We start from the raw sequence: 19,513 nt of genomic DNA, 5'->3' as shown, positions 1-19,513 counted from the left end.
GCAACATACCTTCAATCACCGAAACTACTGTTTGCTGATGATTTGAAAATCTATCGAATAATAGATTCAATAGTGGATTGCGCTGCGCTTCAAGATGACATCGACAGATTACTGGCGTGGTGCAATATACATGGAATGGAAGTTAATGGCGGTAAGTGTAAGTGCATAAGCTTCTTCAGGAGTAGAGCCTCAATCGTTTACGACTACACTTTAAGCGGAAGCTCACTCGAAAGGGTAACCTCCATAAAAGATCTTGGGGTTACTTTTGATCAAAAGCTCACTTTTGCCCAGCATGTCGCGACGACAACAGCCAAAGGTTTCGCTCTGCTCGGTTTTCTTCGTCGGAATACGTCAAGTTTTGAAGACCCGTATGCATTGAAAACTTTATTCTGCTCGTTAGTACGCAGCGTCTTAGAATATGCTGTTCCTGTTTGGGCACCCTACCACTCCGTTCACAGCGACAGGATTGAAAGAATCCAGAAAAAATTTCTGCGGTACGCATTACGTCGTCTGCCCTGGCAAGATCCCGTACGGCTACCTCCTTACTCTGAGAGGTGTGGCCTACTATCAATGACGCTTTTGAGTCAAAGAAGAAACTATCTTCAACGAATGTTCATCTACGATATTTTGACCAACGCTGTTGACTGTCCTCAACTGCTCCAGAGTTTAAACCTCTACGCCCCAGCTCGACAACTACGCAGTCAGTCGATTTTTTGGTTGCCAAGAAGCAGAACAGTATTTGGACAAAATCACCCCTTATACCGATGTTGTCAAGCTTTTAATGTTGTCTCGCACTTATTTGACTTTCATATATCTAAATCTACGTTTAAAAGTGCAATCCGTGATGTAAACTAGTTTTTAACTAATTTTTAATAGTTTTGTAATCTTATTCATAAGTTAGTTTTAATATTAAGTCTGTATGACAGTAGTCAAAGACTCCAAATAAATATATAATCGTCAAATGAAAGTCTGTTGATTTTCATTTGATGATAATCCGACGAATTGAGGTATGTTTTTAAGCAATTGCACGCAAAGTAACGAGTTGTGATGCAAAAGGCTAAAAATTTTAAACATTTTTAATAGATTGTACAGATCATACATCGTGAGAAGTCCCAGGGTAATGAATAATGGAGGAAAAGAGAAAAAGCTCTATTGGCGAAAACCGAAAAAGGGATGTAGGTACGTCACTTTGGCATCTCACGGCATATCAGCATGCATTTTTTGGTAATCAGCGCTGGCAGAATGACTATGACAATAAACTTTCGAACACAAACACATATAGAATCTCAATGAAACTTGCCGTTTGCTAACAGACTCAGATGGTGCACTGAGTATGATATCGGACTGGCAAGCCGAGATGAGATGTTGCGGTGAGTTCGATTCTCACTATACGTTTTTTTTGGACGAATTATACAATTCGATGAGAAACCCATAACATTGTTTCTTGTTTCGCTTGAGTAGTAGTGGTCAAGCATCATTTTGCTTGGGAGCTCGAGTCTTTATGCCAGTAGTGCTTGTAAAATCACAACACTACACTTTTCAGCGCATTTTCGGCACAGAGATTAGCTAAAAAGCCATTGGATTTTTGCAACCTCTTCTATGGGTGTAGTGCAGTGTTCAGATTTAAAAAAAAATCGATTAAAAACACTTTTTCTTGAAACTGACTTTTGATTTCTTGCCACTTTGATCCGAAGGACCTGTGTGATGAATTCGCGAAACATCGGCGCATCTTAAATTTATATCTCGCGTGAGATTTCATTACGTCGTATGAACCATCTTAAGAATTTACAGAAAACTGCTGCGATAGTTATCAAAACAACTTTAAAATTTATAAAATATATCAGAAATCGAACAATTTCCAAACGATTGACCAAATTTGGCACATAATAAAATTGTTGATGTCATGAGATAATTTAAAAATTTCTATACTTCTACCGTATTTCTAAAGGGGGCTCCTAGACAAAATTTAAAAAAATATGATTAAATTCGAACAAGTTTGAAACAAATTTTGTCAAGCATCAGCGTTATGAGATGATTTATTGATTTGGCAAACAGGTTTTGATTAAATTATATTGCATTGTATTGCAAGACTCTTTCCATTTAAATTTGTCTGACTGTCTGTTCCATATAGACTCGAAAACTACTCAATGTGAAATTTGTTGGTTTGTTAGAGTTTTTGGTGTCGGAGATAGTTTTAAAATATTTTCAAACTGCTCTGACTTTAAGAAGGGGGAGGTGAAGGGCTCCCATACAAAATTATTAAAAATATGACACAATTCTAACGATTTTTGGAAAATACTGAGCCATTCAACGTGAAATTTGGTTTGTTGACGTTTTCAAGACCGGAAACGGTTTCCATAATAACTCAAAACCCCTCCGAATTCATAAAGGAGGGGAGAAGGGGGAGGGGCACCTATACTAAATTATGAAAAATTTGACACAAATCGAACAATTTTCGGAAACTATTGAACCGATAGACGTAAAATTTGGTGTGAAACTATTTTCAAGACCTGGAATGGTTTCTATAACACTTGCAAATCCCACTTCAATCCGAAAAAGGGGGGACTCCCATACAAAATTAACGAAAAATGACAAAATTTCAATAATCCTTGAAGGATTTTTATTAAAAATTCATGATCGTAAGCGTTTCGACATTATGAGATGACTTATTAAATTTACTATTTTTTAAATTTACATTAAATTTACAATTCCTGTTTCAAAAAGGGGCGATTTTTTATTTAAAGGGTTTATTTATTGTATTGAATATCCCTCATATTAATTTTCTAAAGGTTGATTCCTTCAATCTCAAACCTTCAACCTCAAAGACTCAAAATAATCTAGATGTTCTGATGCCATGACAAATAGTTCGCTTATTATTATGAAATTTCATTAAGAATAAGTTAATTTTAATTAAAATCATTTTAACGAACTTGATTTTTTTCATGAAAGCACACCGGGTCGAAATTTATTATTTTCATCTTTTGATGTTCGGTGTCTAGCAATTCAATATAGAACGACGGTTTCAAAATTTCCACTCACAATTTTTTTTTTTTTTAATTTTAGCATACAAATTTTTTTATACTATTGAAATACCTCAAGATACCGGTTTCCTCACAAACTTAAAACCTAGATAGGTTTTCTTAGGCAATGGTATCACAATCTTATCCTTGAATAAACACCAAACTTACACAGTTGCACCGAATAGGTTTAGTCATTCGGCGCAGTAATTAGAAAAATTGTAACCCATCCAATTCTTGTAAGCCTCATTGTACCAACCAAATACCAATTAACAACTCTGCAATATTTTTTCCTGGAGATTTAAATAATCCCACTCAGCTTTCTTTCCTACAATTCCAACGTTCAACATTGCTAAACGCAAAAAAATGCACACAATCTTTTTCATACATCAAACACGTGCTTCCTTCGACGAGTGAATCGCCTTGAGTCGGCTGGCGAGGCAGTCGAAAATTTCCCCAAAAAAAGTACTTAGGCCGTCTTCTCTCTAGCTGGAACACCAAGCTCTGGGGGGTGACGTGTCCGTCCAGTTCAATGTACAAATTCCCTTCTTGCCTTGCTCATGAACCATCCATTAAAGCTGGTTGACGCGACGTCGCACCAACTAACTATACATGTGCAATGTGGGGAACTGATGTAGGTTTGTAGGTATTTAATGTATGGGGACACCAAATGTTTGCGCACTTAGAGCGACTCGTGCAGCAGCAGTGGGACAAACACGGACATTCATTGACGTGGATTTCTGTTTCTGCTTTCCGACGACGATTCGATTCATTAGTTGAGTCCGGCCGGGGTTGGAAAGTTCTATTGGCAGTGTCAGGGAGCAGCAAGAGGGACAGACGCAGACGGCGCTACGCAAACGGACTGTGTGAATCGCGAGTGCCAATCGCGTGACTAGACACAAATGTAAACGGTGCATTTGCACCGTGTAAGCGTAATGTCATTGCCCAGCATAAATAATCCTCCACCAGAAGCCGCTCACGCACAGGACATGCACTTTTCCCAGCACTTTTTTACAACAAAGTCACGGCGGAATTTCCGCCTAGCTAGACAAGTCCACCTAGAAATGTAGCGGTGGGTTGTGCTAAAAATATACGACGCAGTTTCCGCGGCAAGGAAAACCGCAATAATCCGAAGGGAGAACAGAACACACTCTGTTTCGAATCTTGCCGCTAGAACACTAACCGACAGACTGCCTCCGAATGCGTTACCGGAACTGAAAGTCGCACTTTAAACCGAGAACAGAAGAGAGATGTAGGTACAACAACCGCCGGCTTCGAGTGCCAGTAATAAACTAACTAAAGGCCTTTGCGGGAACCGGCAAAACGCGACGCGATGCCGTTTCGTCCGTTCATTCTGCCTGCCGCTTCCTTCCTTTTTGGCGATACCGGCGAAGTGCGCGACCAAGAATCGCAAAAATTGCCAGCCCAGCCACAGGCAATTTTCTGAAGAAGACGATTGAGATCGCACTCGCTCACATGGTTTCGGTGAAAGCTAGGGTTGGTAAATGGTTTTCTAAGAAAAAAAGAAACATTTTCGCTTGATTTTTAAAGTTTGCGAATAAGAAGTGATAGAAACGCATGAGGTATGGGAATTATGCATTCAACTGTGGAATCAGATAATGAAAGACTTGTTCATCATGTTCGAAATGAATTAAGTTAAAAAATGTGCATTTTACTAGTGATAATTGACCATTGTCGGTAAGATGGGAAGCAATTCCTGAATTTTAGACGCCCTAGTATTGGTTTTACCGCATGTAAATTACTAGTAGAGCTAAATAAACTTTAAAAAAGAGACGAGGAATGACGTTACTTCGATATGGTACATTACGAAAGTCTCGTGGCTTAGAATGATAATAAATTAGCATTCCCCTCCTTAAACAAAAGTCCTTCTTAATGATTCTAATATTGAAAAAAAACATAAAAATTCTCAACGTAGAAATTTCTATTCATCTGTAATCTGAGATCTAAAAATGAAAAGCCACGCGAGCAATGTATCTATATTTGAAAACTGTTTTAACTGACGTCGATCGCAACTAAATTAGTTCTGGCCATTTTGGTCGAAAGCATAAGCTTGGACAGCGTCCGTTGATTCTTATTGAACGGCACTAGGCTGATTCAGTTTTATTTCAGTTGATTGCAGCTCTCATATGTGGAAATGATGTCGTACGTTGAATTATTCGAAGAGAATTAATAAAAACTGCTACGTATCATTATCTCTAAAGTTAATAAACGTTGCACTACAAATACAATTTTAATTTAGATGTATATAATTTTTGAAAATCCGGACAATTCAGGGCATTTGAAAGACCAATTTTCAAAAATCAGGACCATTTGAAAGTTGTTGAAAAATCAGGAAGGCCGCCTCTCAAAAATCAGGACAAATCCTGAAAAATCAGGACACCTCTATATGGCGTGAAGAAATTAAAAAATTGATCAGTTTGGGTTATATGGGATGAATAAAACCAAGAGGCTTAAAATCCCAAATAAAACAACAAAACATACAAACAGTTTTGGTTAAAATCGATCTTTGATAACTAATAAACTGATAAACCTATTGCTGAAGTCTAAAAGCAGATTTTGAATAAATTTATTATCCTTTATTCAATCATCATCTCAAATTTTTCCTAGATATTTTTGTTCCTGAGCTAAAACGTGGTGAACAAATGAATTCCACAATATTAAGAAAGTGGAATTTATTAGATTTCAACTATTTCTAATCTATGAAAGTCATTGAGCATTTGATATTAAAGATTTTGACTCATTGAACAACTTTGTTGAAAACTGTGAATCGATTTGACTAATGATTTTAAAAATATCTAAAATTTAAAGAGTTGAATATTGAGTGAAAATATTTATTTTATGTATATTTATAATTCCAAAAAAGTGCATAAATTTATTTAATGAATTTCTACCTATTTTCAAAAGTCGTCTCGAATATAATTACAGACAATAAACTAAATGAATATTTTTTTTGTGAAGGATTAATCAGCGTAATTTATAGGTATTAGTAGATTTAATTTATCGGCCTAGCGGTGAAAAGTGATGGCCGATAAATTAAATCTACAAATATAAATTACGGTGATTAATCCTTCATAAAATTAAAATAACTTTGGCCAAAAAGAAATAAAAAACACGACATCATAACGTCGGTGATAGGTCACTATAAGACTATCGACCGTACCGTTTCGCATCCAAACCCCGGATGTAACAAATGCGAAGATAACAAACTGGGAAGACTATACATCGATAGATGCATTTCTGAGTTAAAGGGAGTACCTATATCTGAGCGATCACATATCATCTTTTTGTTCGTCCGCACTGCAAGTTTTCTCTTGTGGGGCGGACCACGCTTGGCTTACTAATGTGTGGTGGTAGATGCAACTCTATCTGTATCTACTGCTTCATAGTAGTAGGACCGTAAGGAACAAAAATTTGATATGTGATGATATGCTTCTAAATAAATTCTTACCCGCTCATTTTCACATCTTTCATTTCATCTAACCTATATAAAAAAATTCATAATCTTTAGATGTCCCTACTAAAAAGGACATCACTTTTCACCGCTAGGCCGATAAATTAAATCTAAATGAATATGTATTTGGAATCAGCGCCCCAAAATTTATCAAAACTAGCTCTTATATTCTTTGCACCTCGGAAAAATTTAAATTTTGTTGACATGTGCTGTTTATCATGAGCGCGCACTTATCTTGGTTCCCTAGTTACTTCAAGATATGATCTATTAACGCCTTAAACTCTTAAACTGCTCAAATCTTTAATTTACCGTGTTATTTGATCTGACGACAGTTAGCATAGAAGACAGAGATGCTATCGACTACGCTGTGACTTGCTGGTTTATGCGTTATGGGCGCGCTAGCAATCCCGGTATACTTTTTCTCGTGTGTTAAACAGAAGAAGCAATAGCCTTCACTCCAATTTCACTCCGATTAGCTGTCATTCTTATGGAAATCTGTGTAAGAGTAAAGAGCAAGCTTTATTCTTTTTAGCAGCCCCAAGCCCAATTAGGCAGAAGGATTACATTGGTTCATAATTCAAAAAAAAATTGACAATGAAACGATATTTTAGAAATAATTTTATTGTCTGGTAGAATTTTTCAAAAATCGTTATGAAATCTGTATTCGGTTTATACCGATTCTTGGTAAAAAAAAAATCATCAAAAATCAGTATAAATACCGGAAAAAGGTATGTGTGGCATCGCTGCATCTGGCATCTCTCATTCGGAGAGCAGCGCCTTTTCTTGCCTTGGACCAAGAAAAAACTGTGTTAGCTCAAAGATTTCACCTCAACACAATGCGCAATACATTTTTCCGGAGAAGGGAATTTTCTTCATCAGCGAATGTGAATGCTCTCGCTCACCCTTATGTGTTATGTTAACAATCTCACTCTTGATTGCATTGCAATTTATCGCTCCCGGCCAAACTGATTAGAGTGGTTTTGCCATCCATGCGTGTAAACATGCATTGCAGAGATAACTACGGGGGGCCAACCATGTGATAAATACCGCCAAAAATACTGGAACAAGAGAACGAATAAAGCGTGGAGTAACAAACGCTATGTTTTTTTAAAGGAAAATAATGCAATGTAAAAGTCTAAAACTGACTCAGAACTGAGTAGCTGAAAGTTAGCGAGTTAGTTGGCAGGAATCGGGCTGCTCATGTTTTGATCCTTGCACCTATTGCAACCGAAGCCTTTGAAGCCGATTTGCCTCTACTCATATTTTTCCAGTGTATGAAATATGCTCTAGATCAGGGATGAGCAACCTTTTGAAGCAACGGGCCACTTTTAAATTGAAATTGCTTCGGCGGGCCGCATTAAAATAAAATTTAGGTATTAATAGTTTACAGAGCTTTATGTATTTTTGTACAAAGACAAATTTTTAACACTACAAAACTGGAAAAAGATAAATAAAACGAATTCATATACTTGCATAAACATTTTTTAAATTTAAGGTGATTAAATCAGAAATTGAATAGGTTCATCACTCGATTTCGATCATTTTTCAATTATTTAATTATTTTAATTGTTTTCATTGGTTTGATATATAAAGAAAATATATTTTTTTTACAAAAATAACATCATTTGCTTCCCTTTTATTTTTAATAACGAAATTTTATGAAAGTTTATCTATGAGCCGTTTCCTGAGAAAATTGCTTTTTTTTCGAAACGATGCATCGCGATGTGATGGTATTTTTTTAATCACTTTTATTAAAAAATTTCATGGAGCTTAACCATGGCCATTTTTTATGTGCCAATTTTCGAAAAGTTTTTTCACAACTTATTTAAATTTTGTCGTGTAGCCTCACGAGCCTCTATAAATGATGATTTTTTTTATTTGAAGTTCCGTATGAAATCATTGCATTAAGATATTGAGCAAGGTTTCATAATTATGGAAAATTCATAATTTCGCAGATTTTTAACCAGATTTGTCAATGTTACAGTTTACATTTTGGATTCTGGAAATTTTTTACAGATTTTATAAATCAATTTAATTAAGATTCCTCTCGGATAGGCTTTTTTTTTCTTGACTGAATAATGAAAATCATGAATTTATAAAAACAGCATCATACATAACACAAGACAGAGGCGTTGAATCCCAAAATTGAACTGGTTTTTGGTAAGCTCAATTTTTTAGATAAATTTTAAAAATAGGTAAAAATAACTTAATCAATTTGTGTACATTTTTGACAACAATGTAAAATACGAATACTTATGTACAGAATCAGTGATCAACTTTCCCAAAGACTGCAAGCGACTTTGAATTCTGAGAAAAAAGTCATGGAAGTTTTCTTTATGTTATTTTTTTCCATACCTGCACAAAACGGTAGTTTTGACGAAATATAAAATACTAAATTAAATTGAATCCTAGATATTTTCAAACCCGAAAGTCAAAATATTTCGAAGCCTTCAACAAAGTTGTTGAATGAGTTTAAATCTTTACTATCCAATATTTAATAACTTTCTTCAATGACGTCAGAAGAAGTTTGTAATCTTATTTTTGGAATTTTTTTAAATTGTTGAATTCAATTTTTTTTAAAGCATTGTATCTCTGAAACAAGTATATCTTGACAAAAAATGAGTCGTTGGTAGTTAATGGATTGAAAATCAGCTTTTGGTTTTAATGTAGGTTTATTGGTTTATCAGTTATGAAAGATCGATTGTACCCAAAACTGATCAATTTAATAATTTCCATCCGCCATATCACCGAAACTAGATGTGATAGGTGAAATCTGTGAAATGTTTTGAATTCAGGACGCCAAAATCTTACAAAATCAGCTATTGAAACATAGGCATCAACAATGCTGTTTTTGGGATGAATCACAGAATTACAGATATCGGTTTTGTCGAAAAATTAGAATTTCGTTGAGTCATGTCGATAAGAAATCTATAATCGTCTCAAGTCTTTATTATAAAACTGTTCTTATTTCCAGCACTAATCAAGAATAAAAATACTTCACTTAATCATACAATTTAAACATTTCAATGTTACTTAATATTACGTTTTTCCTATTAATAATATTGCATCTATACCTTCAAGAGAACTCAAGAAAAAACTCAAATCCAACAAAAAAGTCAGCAAACTGGATGATTAAAAGACAAATGCTAATTCAAACAAGAGACGTGCATATCAAGTTATTGGTATATCATATTTTTGATAAAGTAGGGACTGCTATTTCATGGTAATTAACAATCTATCGTTAAAAAATAGTGATATAAATTTATTGTGAGATAAGCTCCGCGGGCCGCACAAAAATGTCTCGAGGGCCGCATGCGGCCCGCGGGCCGCGGCTTGCTCATCCCTGCTCTAGATTTTTCCATTTGCTATGCTCACTTTGCAATCATATTCAGCTAGACTGCTGCAAGTTTTGTATGGAAATTTCAAATTCTTAAATTTTTTAAATGTTTTTGCTGCCAGAAATAGCAATAAAAATTTGGGAAGCGATCTATCCAGTCCAGAACTTTGGATGAAAAACATTCCTTGATCCTTGCAGTACAATTCATGTGAACAAAGCACAAACCTAGCTTGTACCCCAGAGAAGATATTCAAAGTATTACAAAAAAATCAAAATAATTTTTGTCAATTTTAGCGTTTTGACTGCTTATTTGAAATCTGGGTAACCGTAGGATGAAGATAAAAAACCTCAAAAAACTGCTTTGCATTGCCAAAGAATTTATTAATTTATATAACCTTTGCAAAAATGAAGCTTAAGAATAGTCAACACCAAAATTTAAAGACCAGCCAACCTGAATTTTCTGGATGACTTAATGTGCAAAAACATCTTCCATACAAATTTACATACAAAATTGAAACGCATTGCGCTAACTCAGGAATCAACCAAATCATCTCAAATTTTACACTGATGCTTTGTGACCCAAAATGCATCGAACAAAACTTATGGGAGCAAACAGTAATTTTTTTCAGCGGTCTAATGTTACCTTGGCGATACTAATCAGCTGGATTCAATATTTTATTTACCTTCCTTTCTAAATACTATTTTCACATATCATGGTGCGAAAATTTCGACGTCCTAACAAGGAATCGCCTACTTGAGCTCTAAAAAATAAAAACCTAAACGTTCTACACATTTTTAGCTAACTTGGCATCAGAAGATTCAAAATGGAATAAAGTGAGCCTCAATACCGAGTACCCAACGGAATATGATAAATTCAACAAAAACGTTTAGGAGAGAATAGAGAGACTTGATTCCATTGGCTTGTTTTAATCTTACCATTTTGGAATAATTAAGCACTTGAACCTTTATTCAACATGTGGCAAAAATAAAAAAAATTGAAGAATAAAAGGTCTGTTGACTTTTTATATTTGGTCATCTGACTTTTTATTTCACAACTAACTGATCCCACGCTAACTTCGTTTCGCTTTTAGCTTTAAAGCTGAGGAGTTTGTTTTTGCATGGTATTTGGGACACATATTAACGACGAAATTGCTTAAAATATTTAAGTAAAGCTACCTGTTTCCATGTCTACTAAACTAAATTTCAAAATAAGAAATTTATTGATCGTCGGAAAGAACACTCGTGTGCGAATTTTCGTCTTGTTCGGATGAATAATGAGAAAATTATTTCTTTAACATATAAAAATTAATATTAACGACCCCTTTTTCTGTCGTCTGATACAAAATTTTAAATCAGGAATAGATTTTACGTCCTGCGAAACCTTCTTGCATGGATTCTCATCTCGATTCAATGCATAGTAACATAATTATTGCAAAAACATAGTAAATTGAATATTAACGACCCCTTTTTTCTGCCAACTGATTCAAGATTTGAATCCAGGAATCGATTGTCCTTTTTGTCAAACACCCATGAACAAATTTTCATTCCGGATCCCATGTAAAGTAAAGTAATTATTGCAAAAACATCAAACAGTTGATATGGGCGCCCACCTTTTCTGTCGCCTTATAGAAAGGTTGAAATCAGGAATCGATTTCTTGTCCTGTAAACCTCTCGCGTTTGAATTTTGCCTCGATGTGATGCCTAATCACGTAATTATTGCAAGAAAATTGGACAAAAGTATCATGGACGACCCCCTTTCGCCGTCCCATTATCAAAATTTGACACCTGAAATCAACTACCTGTGCTGTTAAACTCCCATGTGCAAATTTTCATTACAATCTGATGCAGAATCAAGACAATTTCGCAAAAACTGTAAACAGAAATATGGACGACCCCTTTTTCCGAGCCCTGAATGCTCAATCTTAGCTCTCTAGGTCTTAAGACGGCTGAGCCTATAGAGGACAATCAAACAAACATACAGAAGTTGCGTATCACATATGTAGGGGAGATAAGGGCATAATGGCCACCTTAAAGAAAACGCTTATTTTACCATAGAGAATATGTGAATTACATCATTATTTCGTGTTCAGACACTCAAATAGTCTATTGCCTAATTGGATGAAACTTTAAAAAGTAGAAAAGAACGTTCAAAAATGCATTTTAAAGTTTTGGAGCAGTATAAGCACCATTAATCGAGGCACTATGAGCGTTTTCTGCCGGGGAATCTAGCAGCGAATTCGACTCGATTAAGTCAACTGAATAACAGAGCTAAAGCTTGACTTGGTTCATCTGACGATTTGGCCTATTGGTAAGGTGTCCCTTACCCCACCCTTAAAAAAGTTAAGTCATTTTTGAAGCCTAATAACTTTTTAATTTTAACTCGAATCGATTTGCAGTCTTCGTATGAAATATTTGTCATAATTTGGGCTTTAATAAAAACCGTTTTAAAAAGAAATCAGCCGAAGGAAACCAAAGTTATTGATAAAAAACTGGTTTTTCATGTTTCTCCCGAACAAAATGTCTCAAAATCCCATACAAAATTCAGACGCGTTGAGCGACCCTTTCCCGTGATCCGATCTGGCCCAAATTTGGCATGAGACCTTGTGTGAGGATCAATTTTAGCCTGCAGCACATAACTTTTTCTAAAGTCGGGTCATTTGGGGCACTCTAGTGTTCATTGATAAGAAATTATGAAAGGAAGTACTAATGTAAATTTTTTTAATCATGTTTTGATATAATTTAGATTTTCTTATTTTCCTCAACCATTAAGAATACAGAAAAAAAAACAAACAATTACTTATCGATAAAAAAAGAATTGAATCTCTCAGAATATATCTGAACATTCTCAATTAACGAGATCAAAATTGATGACCCACCCTAACCAGTAAATTTCAATAAAAACAAATTCGATCAGCACCCGTCCTTATCGCTTATCGATCCACTATAAGCTTAGCAAGTTGGCCGGTAATTCTTGGCGTCGACCAAGCAATGTCAAAGTTATATGTACGTCCATTGAACGTTGTTGTTGGTAGTATGATGCACTACACTATCTACTACGTAGCGCGCTCAAATGTGATTTAGTTGATAATTCAAGATTGCGCAAAACAACCAGCTTGGTAGGGTCAACATTGACCTATATATTAATGAGTATGAACCTATGTGAGAGCTGGAAAAGCTGCAATTGTTGCAGTCTGGCTGGTCTAGCTAGAGCTCTGCGCAATTGCAGCTTCCGTGCGGTAATAAACGATTTCGATCCAGTCGGGCGCAGCATGAGATTACATTTCTCGTCGCACTGAGCAATTTCAGATTGGTCCCGGGGTGCCGTCCTTGGTTGCCGAAACTGTGGGAAAATGCTCCAAGTTCAACAGTTTTACTTGAAGCAGTATATCCGTAATGCCAGGATGGGCCCCAAAAAAAACATTACCCTTTTGTTGAAACAACGTTTTTCTCTTGCATTTCAGTCAGTAGGTAGGTATAATAAAAAGGAACCGCTGTGGAGAGGAGCATAGTGGGTATTTTTAGCACCATCTGTTAAAAGGCACCCGGAATGTGCACTGAATGCGATGACATACCTTCAACAACTGCACGTTAAATCCATTGAACCATTCAGCGCGGGGCAGAAATGTATAATCGATAGTACCCGGGAATGGGACGTATTGAAGAAGGCATCGCGCGAAGTTTTAATAAAATATTCATAGTAGATTCAAACATATCAATTTTTGATAAACAAAATAACTGCAATTAAAAAAAGAATAGGTCCAACCAGAGTTCCTACAAATTGCTGTGCAGCCGATCAGGAGACTCATTTCCAGAAAGTACTAATTACGTTACTTCCCCTTTTTCGTATTTATCGCTTCAACTTCATTCACCTTAATGCATATCCTTTCTGTCTGATAAGTCGAAGCAAAGAATAAAAGTTTTTTTTATCAATGATGGATCAGTTAACGAACACAATATCCCAAATGTTATCGTTTTTTTTGTTTGTCATGGGATACAATAGACGAATAAGGATGGAACTTTTGGTCATTAATGTTACATATGCGAAAAATTTCGTCAATTTCGTCGATTCAAAGCTTTCTAATTTTTTACTGAGTTTTTAGATGTCAGTGACCAAAAAAATTAAAACACGATTTTTTTTTAATTATAACACAACATTGAAATTTGTATTGTAAATTGTATTTGTAATTTTTAAAAAATAACAGAAAAATGGCATTCACTATAAAAATAGCAGAAATGTAAAAAAAAATGTCGGGAATGGCAAAGTTTTCAATAATATGATTAACCACGAAAAAAATTCCAAAAACGACCAAATTTGACAAAAATAATAAAAAAGACCAAAAATACAAAAAAATGACAAAAGTTCTACAGATAATGACAAAAAACGACGACAAAAATAATAAAAACAATAAAAATGAAAAACAAATTTACAAAAATTACAGAATTGACAAAAATTATATAAATAACAAAGAAAAAATTAACCAAATCGACAAAAAAAAAACAAAAGTGACAAAAATGATAAAAATACAGAACAAAAAATGGCTAAAATGACTAAATCGTATTTCTTGTTAAATCATGTAATTTTCGAAATTTTTGTAATTTTTGCACTTTGAGTCATTTTTGTCTTTTTTTGTCTTTTTTGTCTTTTTTGTCTTTTTTGTCTTTTTTGGTCTTTTTTGTCTTTTTTGGTCTTTTTTGTCTTTTTTGTCTTTTTTGTCTTTTTTGTCTTTTTTGTCTTTTTTGTCTTTTTTGTCTTTTTTGTCTTTTTTGTCTTTTTTGTCTTTTTTGTCTTTTTTGTCTTTTTTGTCTTTTTTGTCTTTTTTGTCTTTTTTGTCTTTTTTGTCTTTTTTGTCTTTTTTGTCTTTTTTGTCTTTTTTGTCTTTTTTGTCTTTTTTGTCTTTTTTGTCTTTTTTGTCTTTTTTGTCTTTTTTGTCTTTTTTGTCTTTTTTGTCTTTTTTGTCTTTTTTGTCTTTTTTGTCTTTTTTGTCTTTTTTGTCTTTTTTGTCTTTTTTGTCTTTTTTGTCTTTTTTGTCTTTTTTGTCTTTTTTGTCTTTTTTGTCTTTTTTGTCTTTTTTGTCTTTTTTGTCTTTTTTGTCTTTTTTGTCTTTTTTGTCTTTTTTGTCTTTTTTGTCTTTTTTGTCTTTTTTGTCTTTTTTGTCTTTTTTGTCTTTTTTGTCTTTTTTGTCTTTTTTGTCTTTTTTGGTCTTTTTTGGTCTTTTTTGTCTTTTTTGTCTTTTTTGTCTTTTTTGTCTTTTTTGTCTTTTTTGTCTTTTTTGTCTTTTTTGTCTTTTTTGTCTTTTTTGTCTTTTTTGTCTTTTTTGTCTTTTTTGTCTTTTTTGTCTTTTTTGTCTTTTTTGTCTTTTTTGTCTTTTTTGTCTTTTTTGTCTTTTTTGTCTTTTTTGTCTTTTTTGTCTTTTTTGTCTTTTTTGTCTTTTTTGTCTTTTTTGTCTTTTTTGTCTTTTTTGTCTTTTTTGTCTTTTTTGTCTTTTTTGTCTTTTTTGTCTTTTTTGTCTTTTTTGTCTTTTTTGTCTTTTTTGTCTTTTTTGTCTTTTTTGTCTTTTTTGTCTTTTTTGTCTTTTTTGTCTTTTTTGTCTTTTTTGTCTTTTTTGTCTTTTTTGTCTTTTTTGTCTTTTTTGTCTTTTTTGTCTTTTTTGTCTTTTTTGTCTTTTTTGTCTTTTTTGTCTTTTTTGTCTTTTTTGTCTTTTTTGTCTTTTTTGTCTTTTTTGTCTTTTTTGTCTTTTTTGTCTTTTTTGTCTTTTTTGTCTTTTTTGTCTTTTTTGTCTTTTTTGTCTTTTTTGTCTTTTTTGTCTTTTTTGTCTTTTTTGTCTTTTTTGTCTTTTTTGTCTTTTTTGTCTTTTTTGTCTTTTTTGTCTTTTTTGTCTTTTTTGTCTTTTTTGTCTTTTTTGTCTTTTTTGTCTTTTTTGTCTTTTTTGTCTTTTTTGTCTTTTTTGTCTTTTTTGTCTTTTTTGTCTTTTTTGTCTTTTTTGTCTTTTTTGTCTTTTTTGTCTTTTTTGTCTTTTTTGTCTTTTTTGTCTTTTTTGTCTTTTTTGTCTTTTTTGTCTTTTTTGTCTTTTTTGTCTTTTTTGTCTTTTTTGTCTTTTTTGTCTTTTTTGTCTTTTTTGTCTTTTTTGTCTTTTTTGTCTTTTTTGTCTTTTTTGTCTTTTTTGTCTTTTTTGTCTTTTTTGTCTTTTTTGTCTTTTTTGTCTTTTTTGTCTTTTTTGTCTTTTTTGTCTTTTTTGTCTTTTTTGTCTTTTTTGTCTTTTTTGTCTTTTTTGTCTTTTTTGTCTTTTTTGTCTTTTTTGTCTTTTTTGTCTTTTTTGTCTTTTTTGTCTTTTTTGTCTTTTTTGTCTTTTTTGTCTTTTTTGTCTTTTTTGTCTTTTTTGTCTTTTTTGTCTTTTTTGTCTTTTTTGTCTTTTTTGTCTTTTTTGTCTTTTTTGTCTTTTTTGTCTTTTTTGTCTTTTTTGTCTTTTTTGTCTTTTTTGTCTTTTTTGTCTTTTTTGTCTTTTTTGTCTTTTTTGTCTTTTTTGTCTTTTTTGTCTTTTTTGTCTTTTTTGTCTTTTTTGTCTTTTTTGTCTTTTTTGTCTTTTTTGTCTTTTTTGTCTTTTTTGTCTTTTTTGTCTTTTTTGTCTTTTTTGTCTTTTTTGTCTTTTTTGTCTTTTTTGTCTTTTTTGTCTTTTTTGTCTTTTTTGTCTTTTTTGTCTTTTTTGTCTTTTTTGTCTTTTTTGTCTTTTTTGTCTTTTTTGTCTTTTTTGTCTTTTTTGTCTTTTTTGTCTTTTTTGTCTTTTTTGTCTTTTTTGTCTTTTTTGTCTTTTTTGTCTTTTTTGTCTTTTTTGTCTTTTTTGTCTTTTTTGTCTTTTTTGTCTTTTTTGTCTTTTTTGTCTTTTTTGTCTTTTTTGTCTTTTTTGTCTTTTTTGTCTTTTTTGTCTTTTTTGTCTTTTTTGTCTTTTTTGTCTTTTTTGTCTTTTTTGTCTTTTTTGTCTTTTTTGTCTTTTTTGTCTTTTTTGTCTTTTTTGTCTTTTTTGTCTTTTTTGTCTTTTTTGTCTTTTTTGTCTTTTTTGTCTTTTTTGTCTTTTTTGTCTTTTTTGTCTTTTTTGTCTTTTTTGTCTTTTTTGTCTTTTTTGTCTTTTTTGTCTTTTTTGTCTTTTTTGTCTTTTTTGTCTTTTTTGTCTTTTTTGTCTTTTTTGTCTTTTTTGTCTTTTTTGTCTTTTTTGTCTTTTTTGTCTTTTTTGTCTTTTTTGTCTTTTTTGTCTTTTTTGTCTTTTTTGTCTTTTTTGTCTTTTTTGTCTTTTTTGTCTTTTTTGTCTTTTTTGTCTTTTTTGTCTTTTTTGTCTTTTTTGTCTTTTTTGTCTTTTTTGTCTTTTTTGTCTTTTTTGTCTTTTTTGTCTTTTTTGTCTTTTTTGTCTTTTTTGTCTTTTTTGTCTTTTTTGTCTTTTTTGTCTTTTTTGTCTTTTTTGTCTTTTTTGTCTTTTTTGTCTTTTTTGTCTTTTTTGTCTTTTTTGTCTTTTTTGTCTTTTTTGTCTTTTTTGTCTTTTTTGTCTTTTTTGTCTTTTTTGTCTTTTTTGTCTTTTTTGTCTTTTTTGTCTTTTTTGTCTTTTTTGTCTTTTTTGTCTTTTTTGTCTTTTTTGTCTTTTTTGTCTTTTTTGTCTTTTTTGTCTTTTTTGTCTTTTTTGTCTTTTTTGTCTTTTTTGTCTTTTTTGTCTTTTTTGTCTTTTTTGTCTTTTTTGTCTTTTTTGTCTTTTTTGTCTTTTTTGTCTTTTTTGTCTTTTTTGTCTTTTTTGTCTTTTTTGTCTTTTTTGTCTTTTTTGTCTTTTTTGTCTTTTTTGTCTTTTTTGTCTTTTTTGTCTTTTTTGTCTTTTTTGTCTTTTTTGTCTTTTTTGTCTTTTTTGTCTTTTTTGTCTTTTTTGTCTTTTTTGTCTTTTTTGTCTTTTTTGTCTTTTTTGTCTTTTTTGTCTTTTTTGTCTTTTTTGTCTTTTTTGTCTTTTTTGTCTTTTTTGTCTTTTTTGTCTTTTTTGTCTTTTTTGTCTTTTTTGTCTTTTTTGTCTTTTTTGTCTTTTTTGTCTTTTTTGTCTTTTTTGTCTTTTTTGTCTTTTTTGTCTTTTTTGTCTTTTTTGTCTTTTTTGTCTTTTTTGTCTTTTTTGTCTTTTTTGTCTTTTTTGTCTTTTTTGTCTTTTTTGTCTTTTTTGTCTTTTTTGTCTTTTTTGTCTTTTTTGTCTTTTTTGTCTTTTTTGTCTTTTTTGTCTTTTTTGTCTTTTTTGTCTTTTTTGTCTTTTTTGTCTTTTTTGTCTTTTTTGTCTTTTTTGTCTTTTTTGTCTTTTTTGTCTTTTTTGTCTTTTTTGTCTTTTTTGTCTTTTTTGTCTTTTTTGTCTTTTTTGTCTTTTTTGTCTTTTTTGTCTTTTTTGTCTTTTTTGTCTTTTTTGTCTTTTTTGTCTTTTTTGTCTTTTTTGTCTTTTTTGTCTTTTTTGTCTTTTTTGTCTTTTTTGTCTTTTTTGTCTTTTTTGTCTTTTTTGTCTTTTTTGTCTTTTTTGTCTTTTTTGTCTTTTTTGTCTTTTTTGTCTTTTTTGTCTTTTTTGTCTTTTTTGTCTTTTTTGTCTTTTTTGTCTTTTTTGTCTTTTTTGTCTTTTTTGTCTTTTTTGTCTTTTTTGTCTTTTTTGTCTTTTTTGTCTTTTTTGTCTTTTTTGTCTTTTTTGTCTTTTTTGTCTTTTTTGTCTTTTTTGTCTTTTTTGTCTTTTTTGTCTTTTTTGTCTTTTTTGTCTTTTTTGTCTTTTTTGTCTTTTTTGTCTTTTTTGTCTTTTTTGTCTTTTTTGTCTTTTTTGTCTTTTTTGTCTTTTTTGTCTTTTTTGTCTTTTTTGTCTTTTTTGTCTTTTTTGTCTTTTTTGTCTTTTTTGTCTTTTTTGTCTTTTTTGTCTTTTTTGTCTTTTTTGTCTTTTTTGTCTTTTTTGTCTTTTTTGTCTTTTTTGTCTTTTTTGTCTTTTTTGTCTTTTTTGTCTTTTTTGTCTTTTTTGTCTTTTTTGTCTTTTTTGTCTTTTTTGTCTTTTTTGTCTTTTTTGTCTTTTTTGTCTTTTTTGTCTTTTTTGTCTTTTTTGTCTTTTTTGTCTTTTTTGTCTTTTTTGTCTTTTTTGTCTTTTTTGTCTTTTTTGTCTTTTTTGTCTTTTTTGTCTTTTTTGTCTTTTTTGTCTTTTTTGTCTTTTTTGTCTTTTTTGTCTTTTTTGTCTTTTTTGTCTTTTTTGTCTTTTTTGTCTTTTTTGTCTTTTTTGTCTTTTTTGTCTTTTTTGTCTTTTTTGTCTTTTTTGTCTTTTTTGTCTTTTTTTGTCTTTTTTTGTCTTTTTTTGTCTTTTTTTGTCTTTTTTGTCTTTTTTGTCTTTTTTGTCTTTTTTGTCTTTTTTGTCTTTTTTGTCTTTTTTGTCTTTTTTGTCTTTTTTGTCTTTTTTGTCTTTTTTGTCTTTTTTGTCTTTTTTGTCTTTTTTGTCTTTTTTGTCTTTTTTGTCTTTTTTGTCTTTTTTGTCTTTTTTGTCTTTTTTGTCTTTTTTGTCTTTTTTGTCTTTTTTGTCTTTTTTGTCTTTTTTGTCTTTTTTGTCTTTTTTGTCTTTTTTGTCTTTTTTGTCTTTTTTGTCTTTTTTGTCTTTTTTGTCTTTTTTGTCTTTTTTGTCTTTTTTGTCTTTTTTGTCTTTTTTGTCTTTTTTGTCTTTTTTG

Source organism: Uranotaenia lowii, chromosome 3, assembly GCF_029784155.1.
Source record: "Uranotaenia lowii strain MFRU-FL chromosome 3, ASM2978415v1, whole genome shotgun sequence".
Lineage (NCBI taxonomy): Eukaryota > Metazoa > Arthropoda > Insecta > Diptera > Culicidae > Uranotaenia > Uranotaenia lowii.
This window is presented reverse-complemented; position numbering follows the sequence as displayed.